Here is an 18,297-nt window from a genome sequence, read left to right as displayed (position 1 = left end):
CTAAGCCTCCCCTGAAAGCCCTGAGAGCAGCAGAAAGATATCTGACCTCTGGATGGGGCATAAAAAATTGCATTGCCCCCTCATAACATGAGGATTAATCCCACATATGATTACACATTAAATTACCTGGGATGTATGCATTTGTGCTGTGCTTTGGTGTCAGCACGTCAAGGTTTTTCATAAAGTTGGTAGCAACTACTTCCTTGCAAAGGAAAAAAAAAATCCTTGTAACCAATTGGTTTTTTGACTGATATAGACTGACATTCTGCCTGGCTTACCCTTTTCTTTACAAAAAGGAAAGATTAAGACAATCCGTTGCAAGCCACCTCGACTTTGCAAGGTGCTTAAGGACTAAGTGCAAAGAGGATTTCTCCCGTGGTTTCCGAGAAGATGCTGAGGAATCTAGGGGCATTGCTTTTGCCACCTGGAAGTTAACAGCAGACCACACCAACTCTGCCATTTGTTTATGAGCTTAGTGCCCCTGCATTTTGAGTGCTGATAAAAAAGCATCTCCAGAGTTCCCCTTTGTGGAACTTCTCCGTCCTTGTGGCCACAAACAGCACGCACGGCCGTCTGGAAACACACATACACACTCCTTCTCACACACACACACTCATTCACACAAACACACACACACATACATACTTATCAGTCATCTGTCCCACTTCTAGAAGCCCCAAACCCAACAACATGTCTTATGACAGGTTTGGAGGATCTAATCCAAAGATCGCACCAATCCTTATTCTTTTCTGCTGTGCTCTCTGCATGTAAACCCAGCTCTTGTAGGTATTTTGCCTCCAACTCCTCACTTTACCCTCTCTTCTAAGCTGTTTTTTGGCATACCTTTAGCTTCGCATTAAAAAATAAACAAGCGTTGGATAGGGATATATCTGACAGGTAACATGGCTTTAAGTCTTACATAAAGCACATTGAAAAATGTTTGGCCGATAATCACTTCCATCTAACAGGACTTGTGTTTTTAGCTGCATTGTCCATTTCAGATGTCCTTTCTTGACTGTTACGGGATGGCATGAGGAACAGCTACAGATTGCCCTGTTGAGCTGACATTACTAGGTGCTCGCTTTGTTGAACCCCTGTGATTTATTTACCTCTGTCCAAAGGCTGGCCAAATCGGCCTGCTGCTTCTTCTACCTAGGCCTCTTTGGAACAAAGTGACAGCTGGGAGACTTACCACCACCCTCCCAATGTGCTTTCACCACTGAGTTCAAATCACCAATTCCATTTACTGACTCCAGATCAAGAGCAACAGCAACAACAAAACCACATTTTCAAAGATGATGTGAATTTGTTGCAGTGACTTTCTAATAAACACATTTAATATAAACAAGATCCACCAATCGGAGATGTCATCTTGTGGGCGTGGGAGATTATGTAATGAGAGCAGACTGAACCGGATGAGTGTTTTCAATGAGAATGGCAGAATTTATGGAGGGCAACACTGAAGCCAAACAGTGTTTCGACAAGGAAAGGGAGAAGAAACAGACGGCTCCTTCCAATCTGTCCAAATGCCCCAGTGTGCCCGTTGCCCCGTGCCAGTCGCCCATTTACACCAGGCAGGGCCCCGCACTCAATCACCCGTTTATCTCACTCCGTTCCCCCCGGCCAGGCAGATGGCAGTGCAACCCCTGCCAGAGGAGCGTGCCAACCCCCAGCACCAAGCAGGAATGCTAAACGAGTCAGCTGTATGCACATGGCATTAGCATATAGTTGACCTGTTTGAAAACTTTCATGATAGCCCCATGCGCTAGAGCCAAGTCTCGCACAGTGAAGAGATGTTTACGGGACCAGTTGGCTAGGGGTACCCCAACAAAGGCCCCCATAAAAAAGAAATCTTTTGAAGAAGTAAAAGCCACTAAAACATCCTTTGTTTCAATAGGCCAAGTGTCCACTGTGACCGGAGTCACCCAGTGCAATTTGTTCTCAAGTTACCGAGTACTGTTGCCATCAACTACGAGAAATGCAGGATCAATTTTTGCATCTCCAATAGCCCATATGCCATTTTGTAGTTCAGTTTTATTGTTGGCTGTAAAATCTGATGAAGCAAAAGTCTGTTTCACTTACGGTATTTCTAGGAAGGTATCTTTGCATAAAATATGCACTGTTCTAAATGTAGGGGTCTTTGGGGTTAATATGACTGAATGGCTGATGAATAGTCTATATGAAATTAAATGTTAGACTTGCATTCATGAAGCCACCAGGACATAAAGCAGCTATTTGAATCTTACACAACATGTAGTACATTCTCATTAGCTGGCTCTGGAAGGCATTCATGTTAGTAGAAATGTTCTGGGCAAAGTTTGTTTGGTTTGGATTATCAATGTGGTTTGAGTCACGTCTTTGATTCTGGTGGCTCAGTCTTGCCCGGGTCTAACCCATATGGCCTTTGCCTTCCGTTAACTGTCTGCAGTCTGGCCTTTCAACACATAAATGGACTTGACTCCTATAATTGATGTAATTATACATAGATCATGATACTGCACAATTACCTGCTTTTTCAGTCCACCAATGGGCACAGTGTATTTTCTCCCCTCCAGAGGACTCCTAGCACCCCAACCTCTTCAACTCAGACTTTACGTGCAGTTTGTTGTGAACAGTAGACAAAGAATGTCCTAGTTGTAGTGCTTCTCACAATATAATTAGCTTATTGCAAGTTTCACCGAAGTGGTTGACAGTTCACTTGACAAAGTTGGGCCGATGAAAGGGCCACATTGTAGTCTCGTTAGGAGTATGTTCTTTTAGGAGAAGCCTTAGGAGTAAGGCTTTTTCACCAGGATCACTGGACCCCAACTTCATGACCGTTAATAAACAAACAACTTCATGTTTTAATGCTCTCGCGCTGAGACGGCCATCTCACTGCATGACGATCCATCGGCAAACGATATTATAAATTGTGTTTTTTTCTTTCTTTCGCAGACAGTCGTTAAAACTGCTGTTCCAGCCTCACGAGTCAGGGGAGACAGTTGAGAGCCACGGCAGAAGAGGTAATTACACTTATCTGTCCACAGCCTTTGTCTCAGGGCAACTGAGCCTCAGAGTGGAGCAGATAGAGGCTGTTTGGGGCGACACGCTCGGTCCGGGAGAGGTAGAGGACCTGTCTGCCCGGGGTAAAACAGGCTCTCTCCACCTACCAGCTGTTGGCCACAGTTTTGAACTGTGGGATGGAGACCAGCCGGAAGCCTATTGAGGAGATGGGGAAACAAAGCGAGACAATAGGCAGGTTCGATAAAAAAAAAGAAAAATTGGCCTGTTACCACTTTTTCTTGCCCTTTCTCTCAATAACAGAAAACAATGTACATGAAGGTTATTTAACGAAGCATTAGAAATGTTCCCATTTTTTGTCTATGAGCCACATTTTCATCAAATACAGTGTTTCTAGAATACATCCAAATCACATCACAATGCAGAACCGAGTAGCCTGAGCACACATGCCTCAACCAACTGGAATGGTTTCATAATTTGAGACAGTTTCCTTACCAGCCCCATGGTTTGCAAAAATATAAAGTATACATTTCAAAAGGTTTTTTCACCTTGAAATGCCTATGAATTAATATAAATAATAGACATATTTTCACATGATAGCAGTTCACTATTTGTTATTATGCTCAAATCCACTGATTCATAAGTTAGAAAGTGGATGAATTATGATAATGCATTTGCTGTGTGTTGGTGTGCCAGAGGGATTCCATTAATAAATTAATATATATATGTGTGTGTATGTGTGTGTGTGTATATATATATATATATATATATATATATATATATATATATATATATATATATGTATGTGTGTGTGTGTGTGTGTGTGTGTGTATATATATATATATATATGTGTGTGTATATATATATATATGTATATGTAATCTTAATTAACAAATTATTACAAATGCAATCTTATATTTCTTTCCTTAGACAATCTTAAAATTGTCTATCCTGGGGTACAAACTTGCTGCAAATTGAAAATGAACAGTCACAAACATTGTGAGGTATTCTTTCACTTGAAGTCTTCAAATGGCACATATTGTATGTAATAAAGCATATACAGTAAAAGGCTTATTTTCACATAGATGTGGAGATCACATTTTCAGCAAATACATTGCTCAAATGCATTTATATTTCATGAAAATTGATTTCTTTAATACTTTCTTTGACTTGTAACACCACAAACACCAGAATGTTTTGTTGAATTTGCTTTGCTGGTTTTAAAACGTGTGGTAATACCATAGCTTGAAAATACAATCATATTTTATATACTGTATAATTAACAGGAAAATTATAGCAAATTAACTTTACATTCAGTATAAAGCTCAAGATAGATTTTGCTAGCAAACAGTGTTACTGACAACATCATAAGCTGTGTACAGTTAATATTTCTCCTGTCATTTGCTCCTGTTTTGCACAAGACTTAGCTGACTCATTTGCACCCTCTGCGTGTGGTTCTCAGTGCCGTTAGTAATCCTAGTAACTTGTCGATATTTTGCGCAGCTTTGTGGTGTTTGTCATGCCATTGGGAGTGGATGAAATGATGGATGATGGATAAACACACTGTGTGTGCTTGTAAGAGGGAAAAACAGAGAGAGAGACAGAGAGAGAGAGAGAGAGAGAGAGAGAAAGAGAGAGAAAGCTAGCCCGGTAATACCCCATCCCTCTACAGGTGAGGTCTAAGTGGATTCTTCTGATCATGGACTGCCTGACAGGAAAGGCATTCTGGGAACCGTTAATATTTAACTTTCTAAAACAGATATGAATATGCTATGAGTATGCTATGTGTAAAATCTCTCATTTAGCAGTCTAGAACAGTAACTATGCTTTTTTCATAAAATATGTAGGATTCATGTTTTTTTAACCATGGTCTCTGAACCAATAAGGAGGTTTCTTTTCTTGCTAAGAGTTGTTTAGCACTATGTTGTTACTTTAAACAGCTGTTCAAATCATTGTATTTTAATAAAGAAAACAGTAAATATTAAGTTAGCTTCTGTTTTAATACGTTTGCATAAGCCAGGTAGCTCTTATGCACGTATGCCACTCAATCCACGGTTACCATGTGGATGGCTCGGCAACAACAGAAAAGTTCCTTTCATTACTCCAACGACTTCCAACCATTAATAATGTAATAGGAACAAATTTTGAATTTGACACCGATTGGGCCAGTTCACATTTTCTAAATACATCCTGCATGAATAATGTAGTTTGAAAATCCAATATCTGAGCAGCAGACCATACTGATAGACAAGCCCAGTTAATCTGCAGGCCAGAAGGCAGCATGGCCACCACTCTGAGCACATTACACTGGTGCTGAATATTGCACCCTGCACTGCTAGATGCTAAATAATACTCCTGATATATTAGAGTAAACCCGCAATTGCTTATGTGGCAGAACCCCCTCATTACATGTAAGGAGGAGGTTTAAATTCAGGTTTAGAGAGCAGTGTGTTTTCCTAAGATTTGTTGCAGTGGTAAGAGATTGTGTTGGTGTGGTTTTGGGGTGAGGGTAATGAGGTTTTGTGGCAGTGGTAAGAGATGGTGTTGGATTAGTTTTGGGGTGAGGGTAATGAGGCTTTGTGGCAGTGGTAAGAGATGGTGTTGGGTTGTGTTTGGGGTGAGGGTAATGAGGCTTTGTGGCAGTGGTAAGAGATGGCGTTGGTGTGGTTTTGGGGTGAGGGTAATGAGGCTTTGTGGCTGTAGTAAGAAATGGTGTTGGGTTGGGTTTGGGGTGAGGGTAATGAGGCATTGTGGCAGTGGTAAGAGATGGTGTTGGGGGGTTGGGTTGAGGTTAATGAGGCTTTGTGGCAGTGGTAAGAGATGGTGTTGGGGGGTTGGGGTGAGGGTAATGAGGCTTTGTGGCAGTGGTTAAGAGATGGTGTTGGGGGGTTGGGTTGAGGGTAATGAGGCTTTGGGGCAGTGGTAAGAGATGGTGTTGGGGGGTTGGGTTGAGGGTAATGAGGCTTTGTGGCAGTGGTAAGAGATGGTGTTGGGGGGTTGGGTTGAGTTTAATGAGGCTTTGTGGCAGTGGTTAAGAGTTGGTGTTGGGGGGTTGGGTTGAGGGTAATGAGGCTTTGAGGCAGTGGTTAAGAGATGGTGTTGGGGGGTTGGGTTCAGGGTACTAAGGCTTTTCTGTTGGACCCATGTCTTTTGGAGGGTGGTTAGTGTATTGAACATGAGGTTGTTTGAGAGTCAACAATTCAGTTCATTTCACCCATATACTGTATTTATCCCGTCGATAACCTATAATAATACTTTGTTTAGAATCTCACAGAACCTGTGCTAAAGTGTAAAAAGTGTGTGAGATTTGGTTAAAGGATTAGCAGTAATAACTGGCTTTGAAACTCATCAAAACGTCACTTTATTAGCAGCTCTCTTTCCATGTCAACACAGCAAAGACAACCAAAATTGTGGAATGGGGGAGGGGAATGACTCACCACTACTCCCTTGGCACACAGCCTAATCTTTTAATTGCGTCTGTGTTTAAACTCTCATGGACAGAAAATTGAACTATTTAAGAGTGCTGTACGTGTTAGAGGGACTTTTGTGGTCGGAACATTTTAATATATACATTGCCTTTTGTGGTAGCTAGTCACAGGTCATGGTTACATTATGGCAATGTTTTTGTGAGGTAAGGCCATATACAGGAAGAGTAGTGTTATTATACATCCTTGAATAGGTTATTTGGAATTTGTCCATATTTCTCGACAGTAGCCTTGGTCAATTCAGCATTCTTAAAATCTCCCATATCTTCCACCCGTATCTCACCTTATTAGACAAGGTCTTCTATTTCACTAGAGTGACCCAACAGGTGGAATCTAGTTAGAGGAAGAGAAAGAAAAAGAGAAAGAAAGAAAGAGAGAAAGAGAGAGAGTTAGTGCGTGTGTCTGTGTCCCAGGTAGAGAAAGTCATTTACACACTAGCTATATCACCATGCACACAGAGAGCTCTCGTTACCGCCAGTGAAGGTGTGTCCACTCCCAGGAGTCAGGTGTCACTGCCTTAGGGGCTGGCCTGGCAGATCCTTCAGCAGCCGCAGCAGAGAGTCCTGGGAGTGGAGGGGCCTGGGAGGGAAAAGAAAGGTACCTGGTACCACAACCTCTTTAATGTTCACTTTGACCAACATTTTGTTGTTTTTCTGCTATATTATTCCATCATACAAACACTGCAACATTAATCCATAATGAACTACAATGAGATTTTACATGTAGTTCCTCTGATGTACTTTAAATTACAGGCATATATTTCTTTGATCCCAGGCCATTGCAAGAATGTAAAGATTTCAAAGGTCCTTTCCCCCGAGATGTTGGGTATTACATATGTGAACACTGCACACAAGTGCTTGCTCTAACCATAACCTCAATAAACTTTATGCCAAAACCTAACCTAGCCCAAATGCCTAACTCTAAAAGGTAATGTTATAAACATAAACCTAACCCTGATTCTGACACTATTCGAAAGTGTATGTTTTTCCTAAACCTAAACCTTGCGCCCCAAATCTGATTTTCCCAAGTGGGGACCTGCAAAAAAAAACTTGTGGGTAAAATGTTTCTGCTTTTATCTTTGAGGGGTCTCAGGTGCCTAAATGTGTACATAGACTTGGATTACACAGACACACACAGACAGAGAGAAACTCTGGATTTCCATATTTTGATACACAGTGAAGCGTGATGCAACGAAGGCTCACACAACACAAAACACTCCTGCCTCGTATGGGGCTGTGCAGTGGAAGAAGTCAGATGTGTCCCGTCTTCTTTAACATCAGGTGGACGGCCATGTACGTGTGCACCATTTACCGGGGAAAGTGACGGTGCCAGGATGCACTGTGGGAAGACGACTGTTGTGGGAGGGTGATTCTCTGGGCAATGTTCTTCTGGGAAACCCTGGGTCAGGCCATTCATGTGGACATCTATTTGACACATGCCATGTACCTAAACATCGTTGCAGACCAGGTACATCCCTTCATGGCCATGTTATTCCCTGATGGCAGTGGCCTCATTCAGCAGGATTATGCATCCTGCCACACTGCGAACATTGTTTGGGAATGGTTTGAGGAACATGATGAAAAGTTCAAGGTGTTGCCCTGCCCTTCAAATTCCCCAAATCTCAATCCGATTGAGCATCTGTGGGGATGTGCTAGACAAACAGGTCCAATCCATGGTGCCTCCACCTCAGAACTTTCAAGATTTTAATGATCTGCTGCTATTGTCTTGGGGCCAGATACCACAGCACACCTTCAGGGGTCTTGTAGAGTACATGCCTCAGCGGGTCGGCAGTGTTTTGGCAGGACGTGGAGGACCAACAGCATATTAGGCAGGTAGTCATAGTGTTTTGGGGTACATTCTAAATACTTTTTAGATTAATGCTCACCACTTACTTGCATGATGCCATCAATATTGTGATGCCTTGTATGTGAAACGTAGCATCCTACAGCCCACCTTTTCTGATTTGGGCATCTCAGGATTTGCTCACTCTTTTGCTCACTACCTGGCGGACAGTTCCTACCAGGGGACATGGAGAGGATTGGTGTCTGCTGCGCAGCCACTTACTTCTGGTGTTCCCCAAGGCTCGGTTATTGGCCACATCACTACAATGCAGATGACAGCTTTTTTCTCCTTGTCCCCTTCTGACACCAGGTGACAACCCCCATCTCTGCGTCTCTGGCCATCATCTCCACTTGGAAGTTGACCCTCCACTTTAAGCTTGACATGACTGAACTGCTCTTCTTTCGCAGGAAGGTCTGTCCATGAAAATTAACATCTGCAGAGTGTCCTCCCCCCTTGACAACACGTTGTCATTCTCTGCTAACAGGTTCATGCTCTACAACATTCGTAGACCACAGCTGGCTTCCAGTTGAAGCTCAAATCAGCTTAAAAATTTTACAGAGCAACAAGAGGAGCAACAAGAAAATCTATTCAATCCGTTTTAGAACAAGGCTGTGTCAAAAGTGAAGATTGATATGTACTGTATCACCCAAAATTGTTCTGTCCTCTGTAACTCATTTTGGTTTTTAGGTATGTCATACTGAATCACATAACATGACAGGTTATTGGTGTTTCCCTGGTTTATCTTTCCCTGGCCGACCTGACAGCATTCCCCCCATTGTTTCCACCACTGGCTGGGCCGTACGTCACTGGAATCAGGTTGGGGAAGGATACGCAGGTTTCTCACTGTGAGACGCTCCGCTACCCATGACTGTCCAGCTCAACGTGACTTCATTAACACCAGGTACGAATCAACTTGTTTTCGCAACACCCTCCTATGCTATCTTACATCCAGAAGTTCCCCATCATTGCCATCCATTAGTCCACCTTGTTAGTTTTGTGTTTGGATATAAATAGTATGATAATGACACTGCACTAGGCCTCTCACATTAATAACTACTTGTGACCCTAAAATGTTACGTAACCATGTTGTTTAATGAGTCAAGCGATTATGTTTTGGGGATTCTTTGTGAGCTGGAGCAGTTTCGAGCCAGCACAGAAGTGCATTCTTTCAAACAGCCTGGGATGAGTTGGACCACAGAGTGAAGGAAAAGCAGCCAACAAGTGCTCAGCATATGTGGGAACTCCTTCCAGACTGTTGGAAAAGCATTCTGGGTGACTACCTCATTAAGCTGGTTGAGACAATGCCAAGAGTGTGCAAAGCTGTCATCAAGGTTAAGTGTCAAGAATGTACAATATGGAATGCATTTTAATCCTGTTAAATGCTGGTTTGGTTGCCCTATGATTCCATATGTGTTATTTCATAGGTTTGATGTGTTCACTATTATTCTACAATGTGGAAAATAGTAAAACTAAAGAAATAACCTTGCATGAGTAGGCTGTATGTATGTATGTGTTACATCTGTGTCCTTATGCCCATAGGGTTTAAGGGAAAACTGCTTCATTATGATGTGAACATGGAATAAGACATAGGCAATAATCAGAAATACCCCAAAAAGCCATTAGATGTCCTGTGATAGATTAAAGAAAAGTACAACAGTACAGGTGCTGGTCATAAAATTAGAATATCATCAAAAAGTTGATTTATTTCAGTTATTCCATTCAAAAAGTGAAACTTCTATAATGTATACATTTATTCCACACAGACTGATATATTTTGAGTGTTTATTTATTTTAATTGTGATGATTATAACTGACAACTAATGAAAACCCCAAATTTAGTATCTCAGAAAATTTGAATATTGTGAATAGGTTTAAGACACACTCTAATCAGTGCCACACTCTAATCAGTTAATTAACTCAAAACACCTGCAAAGGCCTTTAAATGGTCTTTCAGTCTAGTTCTGTAGGCTACCCAATCATGGGGAAGACTGCTGACTTGACAGCTGTCCATAAAACGACCATTGACACCTTGCACAAGGAGGGCAAGACTCAAAATGTCATTGCTAAAGAGGCTGGCTTTTCACAGAGCTCTGTGTCCAAGCACATTAATAGAGAGGCGAAGGGAAGGAAAAGATGTGGTAGAAAAAAGTGTACAAGCAATAGGGATAACCGCACCCTGGAGAGGATTGTGAAACAAAACCCATTCAAAAATGAGGGGGAGATTCACAAAGAGTGGACTGCAGCTGGAGTCAGTGCTTCAAGAACCACCACGCAAAGACGTATGCAAGACATGGGTTTCAGCTGTCGCATTCCTTGTGTCAAGCCACTCTTGAACAAGAAATAGCGTCAGAAGCGTCTCGCCTGGGCCAAAGACAAAAAGGACTGGACTGCTGCTAAGTGGTCCAAAGTTATGCTCTCTGATGAAAGTAAATTTTGCATTTCCTTTGGAAATCAAGTTTCCCAGAGTCTGGAGGAAGAGAGGAGAGGCACAGAATCCACATTGCTTGAAGTCCAGTGTAGTGTCCACAGTCAGTGATGGTTTGGGGTGCCATGTCATCTGCTGGTGTTGGTCCACTGTGTTTTCTGAGGTCCAAGATCTACCAGGAAGTTTTAGAGCACTTCATGCTTCCTGCTGCTGACCAACTTTATGGAGATGTAGATTTCATTTTCCAACAGGACTTGGCACCTGCACACAGTGCCAACTTTTTGATGATATTCTAATTTTATGACCAACACCTGTAGTTTAATAGTAAATTATGAAGTTTTCCTATAGTTAATCCTGCTATCGCAACCCTAATCACACACACACACACATATACACACACACACATGCACACACCCACACACCCACGCTGTCTCACTCTCTCACTCCTAAACTCACAAGCACACCCTCACGCTCTCTGTCTTTTTCTCTCTCACCCCAATTTACATACAATTAACACTCACTCTCTCTTACACTCTCTTGCTCGCTCACTCCCCAACACACATTCATCCATACACATTCATTCTCTCTCTTGCTTGCCTCTTTTCTTGCTTTCCCACTCACTCAAACACACGCACACACACACACACACACACACACAGACACAAAGAAAAACACAAACATGGGAACAGAGCTGGGATTAATATTTCATCAGGAAGCTCAGTAAAGATCTGAAATTGGAGGCCTCCTTGAACTTTTATACTAATTCAATAATTACAGCTGTGTCTGAAGTGGGCCAACATCCAGCAATTACACAAGCCTGAGACCCAGAGGTCACCACCTGAGTTCACAGCCTAATTAGCATGTCAGGTAGACTTTTGTCAGAGGATCTCTGTCCTAGAAATGGTTCCCAGAGTAAAGTTTCATCTCTGCTGCCGTGGTTTGCCACTTCAGCTGCGTGTTCTGGGAAAAATGCACCTGCTGTTAACGTTGCATTTAGTACTGTTAACTTTATGTGGTCTTAAACTAAACTAATTTGATAATCTGCACGCATGAAATCTTATTGTTGTTTTGGAAAAACCAGTGTACAAGCTAACAGTGATTCGCATTGACATTCACATGAGATTCATTGACTGTAATGGCGTTGTTTGTTGTTACAGCTGAGTTTGTAGTGAGTTTGTTGTTGAAGCATACACTGGGCTGTCCGTCCGTCCAACAAACAGCGTATCAGATGAGCTCATTCTGGCAGGATGAATTGCAATCACAGTGGACACACAGGCAGCAGTGATGTGTAACCTGTTGAAACCCAAACAGCAGATGTAGTATGATAAGAGGAATGCCTGTTGTGGAACTCAAACCCTCATGTCTCATCTGAGTGTGACCTCATTCTTTGACTACTGTACACTAGTCTGTTTGTAGTGAGGGCAACATTATTTCTATGTTTGTGACCAGGCGGTGAAATTCATATCCATAGTTTTTTCTTTTTTATTGTTGTGTACAACAATAAAGTATTCTTTAAAATCAAAAGCAAAAAAATAAATACATTTAGGGTAAAATGTTTGAAATTACAAAGATGTTTGTTAGTATTTCCTGTACAAAATGTGACGGTCTTGTCCAGCACCACAATGATGTCTTTTCTGAAGTCGTGGACTGAAAGTGTGGTGACCTCGATGTCTGTACGAAAGAGTAGAGATGTGACACTTCATCTGAAATAAGGCCATAATGTCCTGTCTGACCCCACGTGACCCCCCCTGTGCTGTGAACAGGTTGAAGGACAGACAGACATTGAGGCGTGAGGTCACCACAGCCCTGGGCCCCCACAGGGAGCTGCTGCTGGCCTCCCTAACTGGCTCACGGACATCAACTGACTGCACGTCATTAGTTAGTTCATTTGGGGCCTACAGGATGTCAAGGGGATGGGAGTCTCTGTAGGGGCTCCTCTGTCCCCAGTCCAAACCCCTTCTTTTTTGAATACAGAAGCTAGCAGGGTCGAGGGAGTAAAGAATTTTACAGTTTCTCTCAATTGCAAAGACACTTTTCACTAGCTACACTTGTCACCCTGCTGGCCAAAGGGGCTTTTCACCCTGGGACCCAGTTAAGTGGTTTGTATCATGTTTGAGAGATTTCTCGGTCAGTAAGATTTGTAAAACACCTAGTTTACTAAAACATTGGAGCCTAGCTGTACTTCATATGGATCTGTCTGCCTATTTATAAACAAATTATAAATAAACACTACATTTAAAAAGTTTTAATAAATATTTATGTGTTAGTTTCTAGGTTGAGGAATAGCTGCTGAAATCAAAAAAGGATGTAGAAGGCACATCAAGTTGGACTTGCTGGAAGCACAGGCTTGTCTGTACACATTATGTATACAGTAGAATGACTTGGATTCAGTATTAGAATCAAAAACACAGTGCCTTTTAAGATGTAATAATCTGTACAATGTAGACCAACAACAACATTCAAACTGCATTTTCACTGCAATTTACACATACAGTATATTGTGATGTTGGGTGCTATTGTAGGTAGGATCAATTTCTTGTCCCTAAACATAAATCAATAAAGGAGCTTTTCATCATGTTTGTGTACTCTCATGCTCGATGGGAAGTTTGGTCAGGCTTTTGATGGATTTTTTTGCCTTCTCTTATGTCATCTAAAAGTAACTGAAAGTATTCTGACAGTGGTTGGCTAATCCAAAATGGACATCACCTGTTAGGATTTCTGGTACTGGTTATGGTAACTAGTAACTGCAATGGATTGCATTCAAAAAGCAAGCTACCCAACCCTGACTGCAGGACGGTTGGAGAGGGGGGTGTTACAGAACGATGTACATAGGGAGAATGCCCCTCCCTTTCCCCAGCAGGCCAGGCAGCTTCTTCCAGCTGCACCCCAGCCCAGCGGAGAGCTGTCACAGGACATCTGTGTTGAGACTCCTCGCCCCGCCGTCGCTGGACCTCTTTTCTGCTTCAGTGGGGGCTTGTCACAAGTCGTCTGAGCGCTCGCCACCGCGCGCTGACAGCTGCTGAGGCTAACAACAGGAGAAGGCCCACTGATGCCAGACATGCTGGTGTTACGGCCGAAATCACGCTCTCTGTCCTTCACCACTGCAGATACACACACACACACACCCCTACAACCCCCCCCCCCCCCCCCCACACACACACACACACAAAACCCTTCCCTTAACACAGACACAAAATGTTTCTATTGAGTATGCTTGCCATTTGCTAACTTTGTTCTGTGGGTCGACACAAATGATAGCCTAACATTATCCATATTCCTTCATGTAAACTGTGGTGTTCATAATTGTGATTTGTATATAGTTTGAATGATTATCATGTCAGTAGATACCATGTCAGTAGGATAGGAAAGTGTATGGTAATTTTGGAAAGGGTATTTCTGACATGTAGGTTTACAAACTTGTCTTTTGTAATTATTGTCTGTCTCATTTAATAGGAGAAAATGAAATGTAATCATGTGTATTGGCTTGATTGAAATATTGTACTTAATTATGATATGTTCTGATGGTAGGGGCCTCTCTGTCAGTTCAGGGGGGGCCATTTTGATTATGAGGTGGACAGAGAACCATTAGCTGTGTGAGACACCTAGTGTATTGTGTAGTCTTTTTGTTAGTTTTTTTATCACCTTGAAAATAAATACCTTTGCATAGAACATTTGCGTTTTTTGCCATTCATTATTGGACTGGTGTACATTGAAAATTGTGGGGAACCTTTACATTGAAAATGTGGGGAACCCCTAAATGTTCTTAAAAGAAGCCTGTTGTAAATAGTGGGAATATCTCACCGCACATTCGCCCTCCCTATTTCTCTCCTAAAACCCACCAAAAAAGTAAGCCAAAGATCCAGCCCCTGTGACATCTCTTGGAACGGGCCCGGAAAAAGATAAGAACAACAATCCTCGTTATATGATCTTTTGTGCGTGTCAGTGCGACTTAGTAGCTGTCCGACAAGAGGGACTGAGACACTATGTAGCCAATTGCAAAAATGTAGCATGTAGCATGGATAGTAATTATTAATTTAGGCTTAGCATTAATGATCTTGTCAGTTTCCTTTCCACCTGCTATGTTGATGAATACATGTGGCACCCCTGGAAACACAATTGAATGGATGCTCTACTAAACACTAGCCATGAACTGTACTTGTGACAAAGTTAATTTGTCAAATAACTTGCATGCATCATGTGAACAGTAAAACTAACCTAACGCATATTTGCATAATCATTTTAAGTCAGCCTCCTTTGAACCAGCCTACCTTATCCATGTGATCCCTCCTTATTAATTTAATAATAATCTCATTGAGATAATTGATTGTAATCTCGCAATATGTTTTTTTCAAGGGTGGCAAACCATCCACTAGGAGAGCTACTGTGTGTGCAGCCCCACTATAACCAAACTGTGACTTAAACATCAGCTAGGCCTTGAGCATCGTTGGTTTGATTCAGGTCTGGATGAAACACCTCCACATCCAGCAGCTCTCCAGAGCAAGAGGCGGATGCATCTTTTCAACCCTCAGAGAGCCATGGCCGGGGATTTGTCTGTTCTGAATGGCGGCAGTGGCCTTGTGAAGGATGCATCATGTGATGGTTTTCACACATGACTCTTGAGACAGACCAAGCGAAACAAAAGTAAACATTGGTAGGTTTCAAAATAACCCACTGCTTGGTACATAGTCTGAGGGTTTTGATGTAATCACGAAGAGCTCTGTTTAGTTAGCACAGGGTTACGTGTTCCAGGTAATACGTCGTTCTACAGGGTGCACTTCGCGTCCCTCGGAAATATTTGCATATAATATGAACTATGTTTAGGTTAGGCATGTATACTTTCAGTTGTGATTACGTGTGTTTGTTTATCTTCATATAAAATGAAAATAGTTTGTTATTAGTCATGAGGCATAAACAACATATAACTTATAATCTTCATTTGTATTTTGACCTGTCCCCCAGCATAATTGCACTTCTTCTAATAGTTATTAATGTTAAAACAGTTATTTTAATTTGTAATGATTAATGAGAAGTTACATTTGTCTTATTTTTTTTATACATAATTTAAGTGGCATATGAAAAAAATATATATTAATTTGAGTTCCTACTCTTCTGTCAACCCTGTTATCAGACCATTTCAAAAGTCACATGACTTTCTGGAAGCGTTATCAACTGCCACTTTGGAACAGCATTTAAAGTTTAATGTCAACCTATTTACCCTGAATTCACATAGTGAATACTGTAATTGTTACATTTACAAAACAATTTCAAATTTAAAACTACAAATAAAAAGTCAACAGCGCCGACCATGAGGTGTCCTTAGCTTCGTCACTGGGCGAGTAATGGCAAGTAGAGGCCTAAAGCGTCAAACGTATATTTTTAATGGTTACAGTATTGACATAACTACATACAATCCTTAACATTTTTACAATTTAGCTAAAACCACATTGTAGTCACAATGTAGTTAATTTGCACTCAATGTTAGCATAGTTTATGGACAGTAAGTTGCGTCATTAGGAGAAATGATACAATGACAGTCTGATAACAGAATCATTTTGTCACGGCTGGGTGTAGGCAGGACACGAGGCGAAGAGCTAATGAACATCCTTTTAATTGTAAAAACAGAAAACAAGAAAAGGAGAGATACAAATCATGAACTGAAGCACAGTAACTCACCACTCTAACTCAAAACAATGAAACAATGATGTTTTTAGTGTTCTTGAATTTAAAGAAGTAAGACTACTATTTGAAGGGTACCATCAAAACCATTTAGGTAAACAACATGAAATACTACTTCTCAGGATAAGTCTACAACAATACATTATTATTTAAGTTGTTTTATTATCCAATTTACTGTTTATGAAGAAACAAAAACTACGACAAAGGAGACCCAGAAATGTTGAGCACCTGAAATCCTATATTAAGCAAGAATGGGAAAACATTTCACTTTCAAAACTACAGCAGTTTGTTTCCTCAGTTCCCAAATGTTTACAGTGTTGTTAAAAGAAGAGGTGATGTAACACAGTGGTAAACATGGCCATTTCCCAACTTTTCTGAAATGTGTTGCAGGCATCAAATTCAAAATGGGCATGTACAGTTGTGCTCAAAAGTTTGCATACCCTTGAAGAATTGGTAATATATGTTCCATTTTTAAAGAAAACATGAGTGAGCAGTCAAAACACATCTTTTATTTCTTATGGGATTCACATTCAACTGTAGGTCATAACAGAATGGCACAATCATAAAACAAAATATGGCAACAAAGAAAAAAATTAACTGACCCCTGTTCAAAAGTCTGCCCATTCTTCTTGGCAAAATGCCTCCAGGTCATGCAAAGTATTTGGTGGTCTTGCATGAACTGCATGTTTGAAATCTCCCCAAAGTGGCTAAATTATACTAAGGTCAGAAGACTGTGATGGCTTCTCCAGAACCTTCAGCTTTTTCTGCTGTAGCCCCTGGAGGGTCTACATGGCCTTGTGCTTAGGGTCATTGTCGTGCTGGAAAGTCCAAGATCATCCCATGCGCAGCTTTCATGCAGAAGCATGCAAATTGTCTGCCAGTACTTTTTGATAACATGCTGCATTCATCTTGCCATACATTTTCACAAGATTCCCCGTGCCTTTGTAGCCCACACCCCCGCCCTCCCAAAACATCAGTGAGCCACCACCATGCTTCACAGTGGGGATGGTATACTGTTCACTATATGTTGACCCCTCTACAAACATAGCGCTTATGGTTGTGACCATAAAGCCCTATTTTGGTCTCGTCACTCCAAATTACAGTGTGCCAGAAGCTGTGACGCGTGTCAAGGTGTTGTTGAGCATATTGTAACCAGGCTTTTTTGTGGCATTAGCACAATAAAGGCTTCTTTCTGGCAACTCGACCATGTACCTCAGTTTTGTTCAAGTATTGTCGTATTGTGCTCCTTGAAACAACCACACCGTCTTTTTCCAGAGCAGCTTACATTTCTACTGAGGTTACCTGTGGGTTTTTCTTTCTATCTCCAACAATTCCTCTGGCAGTTTTGGCTGAAATCTTTTTTGGTCTACCTGATCTTGGCTTGGCATCAAGAGATCCCCAAATTTCCCACTTCTTAGTAAGTGATTGAACAGTACTGACTGGCATTTGCAAAGCTTTGGATGTCATTTTATATCCATTATAAAGTTCCATTACCTTGTTAAGCAGGTCTTTTGACAGGTCTTTTCTGCTCTCCATGGTTCAGTATGTTTAGTGCATCCACATAAGAGCTAACAAACTCATTGCTCAGGTGTGGGAAATTCACCTTTAATTGCCATTTTCACCTATGTGTGTCACCTTGTGTATTTGTAAAGCCAAACATTCAAGGGTACGTTTTGATGAGGGCCATTTGGGTGATTTCTGTTATCATTATGATTTAAAAAGTAGCCAAACAACTATGTGATAATAAATGGTTTTATATGTTGACTATCCTTCAATAAAAGACAGTTGTTTTGCATGATCAGTCATATTTTCATTGCCAAAATGTCACAATTTCTGCCAGGGTATGCAAACGTATGACCACAGCAGTTT

General features: G+C 41.4%; 1 long non-coding RNA gene across 1 annotated transcript in view; it reads left to right on the top strand.

The window, feature by feature from the left end:
- Positions 1-13,312, top strand: part of LOC105011688 — a 106,620-nt gene extending 93,308 nt beyond the window's left edge. Inside the window, exons 3-5 of the long non-coding RNA XR_828100.4 lie at positions 2,935-3,002; positions 9,092-9,228; positions 12,516-13,312. This is a non-coding gene — a long non-coding RNA (uncharacterized LOC105011688). The remainder of the gene's footprint in view (positions 1-2,934; positions 3,003-9,091; positions 9,229-12,515) is intronic.
- Positions 13,313-18,297: the final 4,985 nt, after the last annotated feature.

This window comes from Esox lucius, chromosome 8 (assembly GCF_011004845.1).
Source record: "Esox lucius isolate fEsoLuc1 chromosome 8, fEsoLuc1.pri, whole genome shotgun sequence".
NCBI classification, from domain to species: Eukaryota; Metazoa; Chordata; class Actinopteri; order Esociformes; family Esocidae; genus Esox; species Esox lucius.
The sequence above is the reverse complement of the archived record's forward strand: the minus strand, read 5'-3'. Positions and strand labels throughout refer to the sequence as shown.